The sequence below is a fragment of the Notechis scutatus genome, chromosome 1 (genome assembly GCF_049901735.1).
Source record: "Notechis scutatus isolate UNSWTSFEM ecotype Mainland chromosome 1, rNotScu1.2, whole genome shotgun sequence".
In the NCBI taxonomy this organism is placed as follows: domain Eukaryota; kingdom Metazoa; phylum Chordata; class Lepidosauria; order Squamata; family Elapidae; genus Notechis; species Notechis scutatus.
In genome coordinates this window covers 44,867,117-44,880,531 of record NC_142009.1, presented here as the reverse complement: position 1 = coordinate 44,880,531, position 13,415 = coordinate 44,867,117, and the positions used below count along the sequence as shown (strand labels likewise).

Genomic DNA, 13,415 nt, shown 5'->3' with positions numbered 1-13,415 from the left:
TCTACAGCAGTCCTACTGGGGCATGTATTGTCATCATTGGGGAAACAACACCCTTTTTATATACAAGGTAAATTAAAACACCACATATACTGAATTTTGATATCCCTTTAGTGCCCCAACGTCTTCCTCTTTTACTCTGTTTTGCTATAGTGCTTCTCATTTCAGTCTATTTCAGCTACCTCTAATAGGCACATTTGCTTGGCCAAAACTCAGCCTCCATTTTAGAACCATCACCCGTGCACATGCCAAAATATCACTGCATCTCATTCATCTTTTTTTCTTTGAATGGATTCTCAAAGCTTTAAATTAAAAAAGAAAATCCCTCTTATGAAACAAATGCACTCCCATATAGTGCTGAACTGGATTTAAATACCTGCTTGAGCTCATTCATCACTTTTCATTATTCTTCCCATAAAGCAATACAAACGCTTTGCAAAAACATGTTTTCCAGATTATGCCCTGCAAATGTTGTGCAAGTGAGTGAAATAAACACACATTTGCAACTATGTATCTCCACACATACACAAAAGGAAGACAGATTTTCAGTATTACCCCCAGTCAAAAGCAACATGAAAACTGCAGTAACGTTGAGCTTATTTCTAATGCTACTGCTTGCCATTGTCAGCAATTCTCACAAAGCACAGAAGAGGATAACACTTTCACCATAAATTAAAACATAGCGTGTGTATGGTAAAATCCATCAGATGCAATCAGAATTCAAAAATGCATTGGGTTAAAAAAAAAAAGCAAGCAGCACAACACACATCTGAACATCATGATAAATGTCAATTTCAACAAGCTGACCTATTAATGTCATGGTCCTTTCAGATGGCTTATTCTTTGTAAGGAGGCTGAACTCTGAAAGCCCTTGTACCTATAGAGCCAGACCCAAGGAATAGGGAATGCCTGGGACATCTTTTCTTTCTTCAGAACTCAGATTTCCTAGTACAGACTTTCTCCACTAGGATTCTGCAAGATGATTGAAAATAAAATAATCATTTGTTTAAACTTTGTGATGCTAGTACTCACAGTGGTGGCAACCTTTATGTAATGCAACAGCTTTTGTTTTTGTAAACGTTGTAAACTATGGATTGCATAGGTTAGAAGTGAATTGTGTTGTGAAGTTTTTATACTTATTGCCATTTTTATGAAGGGGTTTCCTGAGAACAATGCTTTGGTTGTTCCAGGTTTCAGGAAGACCACAATTTGGTTAAAGTGAATAAGGCAAGTTTAGTATATATGTCATCCTCTCTCTCAGCCACTCCCTGCATTCTCCTGGCATACCAGCTCCCCCATATTCCCCCAGTGACCTTCCTCAGCCACTGCCAATGCTTCTATGTGGCACACCCTACTAAGCCAGTCTCACATCCAATCTTCCAACTCCTTCTCTTCCACCCAGCTGTCAAAATCTTTGGTAACTTTCCTGCTTTTACTGAACCTTTCTGCCCACAATGATAACAGATCCATTTCATTTCTTGAAAGAAGCCAAACAACATAAAAATATGCATTTATTTTCATTATGGGATAAAAGCATTAATATTTGACACTGAGAGAGAGAGACAGGTAGGTAGGTAGATAGATTGGTAGATAGATAGGTAGATAGGCAGGCAGGCAGGCAGACCTTTTGTATGTATGGATGTATGTATGGATGGATGGATGGATGTATGGATGGACAGACAGACAGAAAGAATGAATGCGACAGCGGTGGCACTTTGAGAAAGTAGAGCAAAGCCAGTGTGGGAATTGAAGTCCACACAAGTTGCCAAGGTTGAGAAACACAGGCTGAATATATCAACCCAGCCATTCTGGTTTAGAGTTTAGCATGCTGTTTGATTCTGGCTTAGTCAATGAATAAACCATGGCTAAGATCTTCCTGCTCCTTAATGCAGCTGCCCCTCTGCCCCCTCTCCAGCTGCCCCTCTGCCCCTTCTCCAGCCCCCTGCAACTGCCCCTCTGCCCCTTCTCCAGCCCCCTTTGGCATCCAATTTTGCAATGCCAGCCTCCCTGGGGCAGCGATGCAGCCGACCTCGCCCTCTTTGCTTCAACCCAAGGTCCACTTCCATTGGGCCAAGCAAGGGGAGGTACTCTGCACACACTCAGAGACTCCCAACTTCTGCCCATCTTTATGCTCCGCCCGGGAGGAGGAAGGCGTGCGGAAGCAGCCCAGACCAGGGGAGGTGGAGGGAACGATCGCTTGGAAACTAAGCAAGCAAGCGCAGGGCTCGGTTGGAAGAACCGGGCTGCAGAGGGAGGCTAGGTTCTAGATCTGGGACGGCCATGTAGAGCCGAACCGAACCGAGCCACGCACCTTGGACAGCCGCAGCTCCACCCACCCGCATCCTGCACGCAAGCCCAGCTGGCTGGAGAGGCGGAGGCCGGGCGGGCGCTGTGCGCTCCCTTGTTCTCCTCTGGGGAAGGGGGCCCTAACGCCGGACCACCCACTCTTCCACTGTGTGCCTTGGGAGGGTTTTGCTTTCAGGCCTTCTGGCGTGCCTCCACCACTTCCACCGGAGAGGGCAGCCTGCAAGCTAAAGCGCCCTCTTTCCACCACCTCCCACCTTTCCCCCCCAGGCTTGGCAAGACTCACCGCGTGCGGGTTCCACATTCGAGGTGCTGGCTACGGAGCGATGAACAGTCAATGGGCTGCGTGGCTGGCAGTCAGTGAGCCTGCGGGGCCGGCACCTCGAACGCTCCCCTGCCACCTCTTAGCACCCCCCTGCTGGCCCCCTTGCCTCTTACTGCCTCCCTAAGGCATCCCACCGCCTCCCAGGGGGTGGTACCACCCACTTTGGGAACCACTGGCCTAGAGCAAGAGCCAAAGGCTGCTTTAAAGAAAGATCTGAACTCTAAATAGGTAGTCAATTTAAACTAAGTAGTAATTGATCAAAATAAATGATTTAGCAGCAAAATACCTGCATCCCGGAATAGTGGATACTTAATCACTGAAGTTTTCAAACAAAGGTTTTATAGACATTTGTCTAGGATTGTCTAATTCCTACTCAGGGCAGGGCTAAAAGATGTCCAAGGTACCGTCTATCCCTATGATTCATTGATTCTATAATGTATCATAAGCAGAACACCTTCCAATGTAACATTAAACAAATAAAATAGTATATTCAGATACAACAGGTTTTCTGAAAAGAAACAGAAAGAAAAGCCATGAACAATATAGAAAACCAAAACAAATAACAACAACAAAAACAAAATTTAAATATTTGAACCATTATTGGCTTAGAGCAGGGGGTCTCCTAACTTGGCAACTTTAAGACTTGTGGACTTCAACTTCCAAGATTCACAAGTCCACAAGTCTTAAAGTTGCCAAGTTAGGAAACCTCGAGCTTAGAGAAACAATAAACAAACTGCAGTCCTCCGCAAGAATTTGCATTGTTTCCTTCGTTGTACCAACAGGAATAACAAGCCTGCTCTGCAGTTTAAAATATGCCCTGCCTAATTGATCTGTTGCTTTTAAGTGTTAAAGAAGCCATAGCAACTGTCAAATTCAAATTTCAAATTCTTATGTATAAAAGTATAAATTTACAGAATGAGTGATCCTGACATTGTATGTTTTTGTTTTAATAGCTCACTGATTGTTAACCGGTAACAGCCATGCTCCACATGGGATATTCATGCCAGACTGCAGCTACAGTGAAATCAGTTTCTCATCTCTTCCAGCCGTGACAGAAAGCACAATGGGCACTTTATACTATGACAGATAATTTTCAGCTCAAAGAATATTATTTTGCTTTAATGAACTGAGATATGAATTCATTTCTCCAACTCTCCAAATTCATAGCTACTCTTTTCATATGGGTCATTATTAAAAATGAAATTTAAGCTTTCAGTTAACCATAATTTTTCTCTTCCTCAAAATAGGTCAGCCATGATATTTTAATTTCAAACCATGATAGAAGCTATTTGGTTTTATTTTTGGCCTCTCTTTGAAGAAAAGAGGGAAGGAACTGCAAGGTTTAATAAAAAGCTCATTCATAATATTCAGCTTAAGTTGAAACATGACTATTACAAAAACATTACATGATTTCATTGACTCCACTCTTCTTTTAAAAAGCAGTGTAATAAAACAAGAGTTTTCACACTGTTAATTATTTATTCTCAGACAAATAAGTGGAAACAGCAGAACAATTTTAGTACTATCATCAAACTAAACCTCTCCCATGAGTTCTTCAGCTCTACCACATAAAAACAAACTGTGCAACTGTGACACTGGAATCCTTTATCCATTCATCTATGAACCATGCCCTCAGCATTTATTTGTGAAGAGAAGAACGGTCAGATATCTGTCTTCATCTTGTAAGAAAGGGGTGCAAATGGCAGGTGTCACACAGCATTAGCTTCACATGTGGTGCTCAGAGGCAGAAAAACCACCAGCAGTATGTGGCCATGTCAGAATGGCACACTGGCTGCTGTACAAATACATATCTGAAAAGAGCAAATCTCAGAATCTGTTAAATCATTTGGGGCCAGACGCTGTTATCATAACAAAGCTGGTTCTGACAATGCTTCTTCCAGAAGAATCTGAGAAATAAAGTTCTGGTGTTATAACTTTAAAATGTGATATTTAGTAGGGCTGTGCAAATCTTTTGAAAGAGGATATTTGTAATGTAAAGAAGTGTCTTTCTTTCAAGCTCACGCAACTAGTTTGAAAGTTGCTCCTGGCTATCACCACTTACGTATTTTTATCAGCAAAGTGAAGTGCCTCTTGCCTATACACACACTGGGGCAGTTTCCAAAGCCTAGAAAAAGCACCATTGTTTTAACAATTTGAAAACAGGTGCTGTATAGATGCTCCCGTGCATTCCAAAGTCTGTGTATGTATGCATGTATGTGTGTGTGTCTGTGTGTGTGTATATATAATATTTAATTCTTGTATGCTTCATTTATTTCTACATTGTAATGCTTAAATCCTTCTCAGATATGCAGTATGCATTTTGCATTTTACATTCTTTTGCTTATTAAATGCTAGAAAGACAATATAATAGCTCTTTTATTACTTACAGCATGTGTATACCACTGATTTTCTTTTTAAAAGAACCTGTCTTATAAAAATATTGCTGTTTAGTTGTAGGCAGTAATGGGATAGAGCTTATCCAGTCAATATAATTTAACCGTCAGCAGAACAGCAATTGAATACCAGGCTCAAAATTCAAATTGCATCTTCAGCTAGAATATATCACTGTAATAACATTGAAGCTTACATTAATAGACAGCTAACTGATGGACAGCCAACCTGTAAGCACATATTTATAAAATACTTGCATAAAGCAGAACTTGAAGCATTTCTCACCAACCTGACAGACTTATTGTCACCACTTCCCTATCACCCAAATGTTAGATACATGGATCTTATGAAAAGCTCTGAAAATATGTATCATCTTTTCTTGTCTTCTCCACTATTGGTCATTGTTGTATCGTTGTCACAATACCAAATATTATTTTTCCCTGTTACATATGCTCAGCATCTGTCATGATAGATCCAGATTTAAATCCAAACTGGCCTCAAATATCAGGTAATCTGAGAATCCTTACTGCCCTGATCTGCAAGACACCACAGCAGAGATATAACCTTGTTTTGGGAGATTCATATTAAAGCAATGTTAAATTAGCCCAGAGTGTTTCAATGACATCATACATTTACTGTAATCGGGTAGATCTTCAGACATTCTTTTAAGGCAGTTTAGGAAATGACTTACACGAGGCATAAGCAAATATGCCTGGGAATAGAACAATGCCATATTGAGCTAGATCAGCCACTCCACCCCCACCAAAACATGACATGTAAATTCCATAATTAAGATCCCCATATTTCTGTTTATTTATTTTTTCATTTACTGTCATGCAATGAAGCAGAATTGATTCTAGGTAGGTCATTTGATTATTTCTTCCCATGCCCTCTCAAATTTAAATATCTTTTCCCTATTGCTTCACTTATAGAAAACAGCAGCACTACAAGAGATTTAGACTAAAGAATGGATTGGAAGAAAAATATTAACACACAACATAACATAACACAAAACATAACATCACATCACACCACTTATAAGCCAACAGCAGCCAGGGAACATGAACTCCAAACAGACACATTACTAAGGGTGGTCAGCTTGATTGATATGGGTGTGTTATTTGGAACCCTGGCAAGGGTGATATGCAGCCTCCCACCATTTAAAAATTTCCCACATAGCTAAATTACCCTACATCATGGCATTACTTGGACAGCTGTAAGAAATTTATAATGGTGATCAGGCATCATGGAGGATCACTTTTGAGAATCTTTTAAATCTGAGGCAAACTGTAATTAGTTATTTCTTCAGATTTTTAAAACAACTGTATGGAAATACTAATTTAAAAAATTCTCATGACACATTTACTTAAAACATATATGTCCTTTTTGATACAAAAAGAGAAAGATCCAAAACCAGGTTGAAATATAAGGCCCAGACTGATTCAAACCAAAATTATTATTTAATAACTTTATAAGACTATCCAACTCTATCATGACGTGGAGGAAAAGCCAAAGACACTTTGATTTAGATTTTAACCCCACCCTCATCCCAAAGCAATATCTATTATCCCTATAGCTGTATGCAACCTTCTATCGCAATGGTATTTACCAAATGTTTTCAGATACTTAACCAGCATATCTAATTCTGGGGAAATTGTTACAGCAATATAAGTGGAAGGTGCCAGGTTGTGGGAAGTTGACCACATATTTGATATACACATTGCAAAAATAACTTGGATAGTTCTTCCATGGTATATTATTTTTTAAAAAATAATAGCAGCTACCAGCCAAAAAGCAACTGCTAAAGAGCAAAACTCATATCCTATATATATGAGCTACTTAACTACATTGTGAAATAAGTAGAAAGCCTTTATTTTTCTTACAGCACATATGCAGGCACGTTTTCAAATGGCCTAAAAGTGCTTTTTTTCAAGAGGCAACTGGACTGTCTGGTTTTTCTTTGAAGACATTTCACTTCTCATCCAAAAAGCTTCTTCAGCTCTGACTGGATGGTGGGAGAGTCAGAGTTGAAGAAGCTTCTCGGATCACTTCCAGAGGCATTATGCAAGACATGCTCTACTTAAGGTATGGATAAAAACTAAACAGCAAAATTACATAAAGATTCTGGGATGGCTCTCAACACTTGAAGCAACAGTGCATCCAAATTTCATGAATCTGGGGAAGTCATTATATACAAAGATCTACTAGATGGAAAAGGGAAACTAAAATCGAGACATGAACTGAAAGAAGAAGGGATACAACTCAAAAGGTGAGCATACCTACAAATCCAATCAAGATACAAGAAAGACAAGAAAGAATGGGACATACAGAGAGAATTGATGGCATTGGGTAAGATACTATTAGGAATGGAGGGGAAAACAATCAAGAAAACATACAACTATCTACTAGAATATAAAATGGAGGAGGAGTAATGATAAAATGGGCTCAAAATTTCGGTTGTAATATTGAGTTAGACAATTGGGAAAAGTTATGGGAAAGAAATAGAAAATTAACATTGGCAACTTCGTATAAAGAAAACCAATACAAAATGTTTTACAGCTGGTATCTTCCTCCAACTAGATTAGCCAAAATTAGCAAAAGTATATCACCATATTGTTGGAAATGTAACATAGAGATAGGGACGTATTATCATATGTGGTGAAAATGTATAAAAGCAAAAAAATACTGGTGGAGAATAAAGGTTTGGATAGAAGAGATGGTTAACCAGAAAGTAGAATTCAGACCAGAAACATTCTTACTGGGAATTATTAATGAGAAATACAATAAAGGAACAATATATTTAATGATACATATAATAACAGCTACGAGATTGGTATGCCCAAAACTGGAAGAATGAAAATACCCCTACAGAAAATGAAATAATAAGGAAAATATCAGTCTGTGTAGAGATGGACAGACTAACTTTAGAAATCAAAGACAAGGGTGAGACAGAGTATTATGAAGTCTGGAGTAAAATGTATCAATGGCTAGAGTGAAGGAAAAAGAAAGAAAGGGTTGACGCTTTATAGGAATGAAAGTTAAAGTTTTGTAAACCAAAGAGAATGGAATATAATGGACAAATATGAGATGATATGAATGAATAAAAGACGGTTGTAAATATGTATATAATTGTATATAAATGTAAACAGAAATAATATGCAGCTAGCACTATACTAATAACATAAGGGAAAAAGGAAATTAACTGTTATGTGTATCTTTATACTATAGTTTGTATGGACAAAATGATGGCCAAGAAAGTTGCACTGTGTTCAATTGTTTTTAATGTTTATTCAATAAAATTTATTTAAAGAAAAAGAAAGAAAAATGAGAAAGTCCAATTGATTCTTGAAAAAGCATCTTTGGGACAACCACGATCTGGATGATGGAGAATCTCCATAGACTTTCAAATAGCCTGATATGTAACAAGTGAAAGTAAAAAAGACTCAATTTGCAAAGCTCTGGTGGGTTGTTAGCCAAATGAACTTGATATTAGTCAACCAACTCAAAGCATGCCCAAAGCACTTCAACTATATGTAGAAATCAATGATGGTCTAGATATTAATTCATTTTCACCATTTTATCAGAAATCTATTGATGAACATCATCCCATCACCACCCCAGGAAACATGGCAGAACAGAATATCCTAGTCTTGCCCGATTGTGTAATATGCCCACAATCAATCAGTATCACTGTGTGGTGGCGGAATAGTTAGAATACAGTATTGCAGACTAAGTCACTGCTCACTGACAGGCAGTCGATTCTGAGCGGCTCAAGGTTGACTCAGCCTTCCATCCTTCCAAGGTCGGTAAAATGAGGCCTCAGATTGTTGGAGGCAATATGCTGACTCTACAAACTACTTAGAGAGGGCTATAAAGCACTATGAAGCAGTATATAAGTCTATCATTATCACAGTCACTTGGGCCCTTAGTCTCAAATTCTACACTCAAGTACAGTCCCCACATCCTTCCTTATCTATTTTTTATCTTACTAACGTAAGATATTTAGTACACTGAAGATATGTAACAGTGACTTTTCACTGATGGTACCCATTTTATAGAAATGCTTTGTAGTAGGTCAACTATTTAAAACATTTTGATTGCCCAACTCCACCAAAGTGACTTCAAGCAGTTTACAAAAAAAAAAAAGAATAAAACATAATATTAAAAACACAAAACCACACTATATGAACGTATAAAACTAATTAATAAAACAATACACTGCAATCCAAACATAAATAACATCATCATCCAATCAGGGCTCCAACACATCACAGTCAACCTTACAACATAGACCTGATCAGGAAACTGACTTGACAGGAAGACTAGCTACAGTTGTTCCAGAATACAGCAGTACAGGTTGCTATGGACACTTCTTGCTATGTCTATATGACACCACCATTCTGCAAGTTGCACAAGAAAAACTATATTTTCTTGAGATAGGTTATAGTGACAGAATCTTGAAAATCTGATTTTCTTCCCTCCCACTTATACTCCCACTAGTCAGGGAGGCATCAATCTTGAATTTCTTATACTTTCCTGGTACTTCATCTTAAAGCCTATTTCAATATCTGTTGCTAAGCTAACAACTTTATGGTCTACGATTATCGCCATGGCTCATTACTCTGACCCCAAGATAGCAAGGTTATCAATAGCCTTTCTAAAGAGAAAAGGATTGAGGCCAATCATATATCAGGAGAAAGGTAATTCCATAAATTACCTTGGTTACAAGAGCACATTGTTTCAACAATGGAAGTTGCCCTCCCTTGTATAGGTCCTCTGAAGAGGTGGTCTTCAAGTAAATGGTTGTATGTAGGGTTTTAAAGGAGATAGCCTGTACCTATCCAGAAGCCAATTAGGATCTAGTGCAGCTTGCAGAATGGTGGTGTCACATAGACATAGCAAGAAGTGGCCACTGCAATAGCAATGTGTACTGCTGCATCTGGAACAATTGTAGCCTCTGGATGGTCTTTAAGGGCAGCCCCATATGGAACATACTACAGTAATCTAATTGGGAGGTGACTAAAGGGGGAGTGACTATGAGCAGGTCTACCAACCCCCAAAGAGGCACAACTAGCATATCAAGTTGCACAAAGGACCCTTTGGTCATAGCTACCATGTGAATATCAAGTATTTGTGAATAATTTCTGAGACCCAAAGAGCTCAAGACACACAACTATTAGAAGGGCTGAAACCTAGTTTTTTTTAAATCTTGTGCCAGTTTTAATTTGATTTTATTTCTTTATTTCTATATATGCAAAGGTTTTGTTGCGGCTGCTTTCCTCACATATACTTTTAAATAATTAGGCTGAAAGGAAAAGAATGGTGAATGTTCTTTTTAATAACTCTGAACAGAGATTTTGGGGGTGCACCTTATCATGCAAGGCTGAAAAATATTCCAAAATGTCCTAAATACTGGTAGGCAAAATCTGTATTTAAGGTTTGCTGACATTTATAACAGGGGGTTCCAACCCCGGGTCACAAACCGGTATCAGTCCATGGCCTGTTAGGAACTGGGCTGCACAGCTGGAAGTGAGTGGCAGGTGAGTTAGTGAAACCAAAACCATTCCTCCTGATCCGTGGAAAAAGTGTCCTCCATGAAACCAGATCCTGGTGCCAGTGGTCCTTGGGGACTAGTGATTTATAATAACCTATTTCCAGTTTAAAAATCTTACTAATACATTTATTTAATTGCCATTTTTGTACATCTAATTTTAACATGGCTTCCTACAAAAGGGCAAATAAGGTTGATTGCAACACTTACCAGATATTTACTGTGAAGTAAATCTTAGGCTGCAATCTCATACACACTTACTTGCAAGTAAGCCCTATTAAATTCAGTAGAGCTCATTTCTAGGCAATGATAACGAGACTGTACTCTTAATAAATTTTCAGCATAATTTTGAAAATTTCAGAAACAACAACAACAACCCACCCTTCGATCCTTTTATATTTCCAACCAAACATGAAACAAACTGATTTAGTTGTAGCAAGCAAAAGCTTGTAAAAGAATATAAGACAGCTGAAATATTTTACAGACATCATTAAACGCCAGGGGATTTGTATCAACCATTTTACTTTAAAAGGAGCTTTGAAGTTGGCTATCTTTCATGTATTTCTTTCATGGTACATTAACAAAGAAAACTGAGCTGAGGTAAATCAAGTCCCAAGGTCACCTCTAGAGTTACAGCACCCTGGGTACCTGATGAATTAAGAATTAATGCCGCATGAGTAGCAAACATAATGAAAACTATGGGCTGTTAACCAATCTAGTTTTACAAGTGGATCTGAACCCTTTTTATCTGCAACCAGAGCAAAGACCTCTTAATCCCTGCCCACCATGGTCTTGAAATATAATTATCATAATGTGAACCTAAATGTTAAGTTGCCCTTCAAACGGAGAGAGTGCTGTGAAGCAGAAAAGTAAAGGTAATTAGGCGAGGTGAAATACTAGATATAGAGGAAGCAAGAGGACTTGAAAGTGGCATTTCTTAAAAATCCAGAGAGAATAAGGCAGATCTTCATCAATATAGCGCACATTAGAGTCAAAATGTTAGTTTACACATAAAGCTTTATACAGGGAACTACGAAATGTCGGAGAATTAGAACATTAAACCCAAATGCTCGCAAATGAAAGGCCACGCATGAAAGCCAAGAAACAACCCCATTAGGAAAGCGCAAAGCATGTATTATTGATATTTCAGTTTCAGCAATTGAATACAGTTTATTGGAAATTAGATCTCAGGTGCAGTTTGCTTAATTTTGGCAATATAAAAGATGATCAATAGCTGCCCATTTCTAGAGAAGTGGGGAGGGGATGGTTGGGAGGAAAAAAAGGTTTGATCAAATTTTAAAAATAATAGCACAACAAAAATAATCTCAAATTTGAAAAGGTTACAGGAATGAGCTACGAAGTCTTTCCCTAGGCCTCAGGCTTTAACACGCACCACGCTCCCATAACAACTAGCTGGATTGTTCAGCTGATTGTATACTATTCTTTTCTTGTTTTAATAATTTTGTATGCTGTCCAGAGTCTGTTGGATGATCTTCTAAATTTAATAAATATATAAACATTGTATTTTAAGTACTACATTTTTTAACCTTAAATAACTTACTTTTTATATATGTAAATAGGATATATTAGTCACTCAGGGTCTGGCATATAAGGCTATAAGCAAACAAGATAGGACCCCCGTGTTTAGTGATATTTTTTTTATATTTGCTTTGTGAATGTTTTATAGTAATTTTTGTACTCTGCTGTTTTTACGTTATTTATTGTTGCGAACTCATACAACATACAAATTGAATAAATAAAGTAAATAAATACAATTCAACATTGTTTTAATCAATTAGAATCCAAGAAAAATACTTTAAAAATGCACCATAGAAATCATTGAGTGTATGCAGGAAGTAGCTTAGTATCTTCTAAGGGATTTACAAATCATGGTACATATGATTCATTGTTATTTAAAATAAATATTTATACAGAATTTATTTTAGACTGTAAATCTAGACTCATCTATCTAAGAATGTCCATCTAAGATCAATGGGAGCTAATTCAGAACATATATGCAGAAGGGGAGGTAGATGTTTGTGACTACTGCCGCCACAAATTTCAGTATACACAACAAGGATTATGGGATTAATAATTCAAGGTATATTGAAAGCACAGACTGCCATCTTAAACATTCAACTTTTTATTTTATTTTTTAAATTATATTTGATATTCACAGTAACCTTGCCTGCTTCCCCCTAGTCTTTTTCTTAACCAGTGTCAAAAGCTTTACATATATTTTTAGTGACACGTACTTCCTTGATATGCTCAGAACCTTAAACTATTAACAATTATGAAAACCAGATTCAAATAAACTAAGAATTTAGCTTTTTTCAAATGAACAAAACAAATGAAAGCAAGAAAGTTTGTATGTCGCTTTTTCTCTGCTAGCATCTGTGTTATCTCTTGCCCCCCGAGAAAGTACAGACAAGAAGCACAACAATGAATACTAACTCTTATCTTTAAAATAAGCTTACATTAACAGAATCTTGCAAGTCTGAAAATATTTCTCCTTTCCTTCCCTTTTGTGTGAGTTTTCAAGTTAACTCTGACTCCTGACCACCGCCTGGACAAGTTCCTGTAGTTTTCCTGGAAAGATTTTTCAGAAGTGGTTTGTGCCATGACCTTTTTCCTAGGACTGTGACAGAATGACTGGTCCACAGTCACCCAGCTGATTTCACGCCTAAGACAGGACCGCAACTCAAGAGTCTCCCAATTTCTAGCCTGATGCCTTAACCTTTATACCAAACAAACTCTCCCTCCCCTCCTTTTACTCTCTGGAAAATTAGGGGAGGGAGCCTTCTGAAATGCTTCCTACACTCCCTTTCCTTCTATGGGCTGAGACAT

General features: G+C 38.0%; 1 protein-coding gene across 1 annotated transcript in view; it reads right to left on the bottom strand.

Moving 5' to 3' along the window:
- SRBD1 (S1 RNA binding domain 1) overlaps positions 1-13,415 on the bottom strand; it is a 146,701-nt gene that overhangs the window by 99,321 nt on the left and 33,965 nt on the right. The window lies entirely within an intron of this gene.